Here is a 498-nt window from a genome sequence, read left to right on the forward strand (position 1 = left end):
ATGCTGCTGTCTGCTTGTCCTGAGGAAGTGAACAAGCCATCCCCACCCCGGCAGCCTCATGGGGCGAGGATCAGGAGAGCCCAGAGTCATGGGACTCCACGAGCAAGAACGGAGCTGGAGCAGCTAAGGGTGGGCTGTACAGGGAGAAGGGGACTGGCGCCTTGCCTCGCTGGGAAGCATGACCTCTAAGGGCAGAAGGGATGCAGGTAAGCAGGCAGGATGAGGGCTTGGGAGGGGGAGGACTGTGAGCCAGAGGCTGGGGTGAAGGGGGAGAGAAAGCATTGGCAGAGGGTGGCAGGTTTGCCCAAGCTGAGCTCCACAGGAGGAGCCTGGACGCTTGGCTCCTCGGGTCATGCCAGGTCATTCAGGCTCCTGCCAGCAATGTTGTGAATGGTGCAGGCTGTCTCGTGCAGAACAGGGGCACAATGGTGCCGGGCCCCTGGGATGAGGTGCAGCAGCCGACGGCCCTGGAAAGGGAGATGCAAAATCCAGAGCTTT

The sequence above is a fragment of the Gavialis gangeticus genome, unplaced genomic scaffold, assembly GCF_001723915.1.
Source record: "Gavialis gangeticus isolate Ggan-Ray unplaced genomic scaffold, GavGan_comp1, whole genome shotgun sequence".
Taxonomy (NCBI): domain Eukaryota; kingdom Metazoa; phylum Chordata; order Crocodylia; family Gavialidae; genus Gavialis; species Gavialis gangeticus.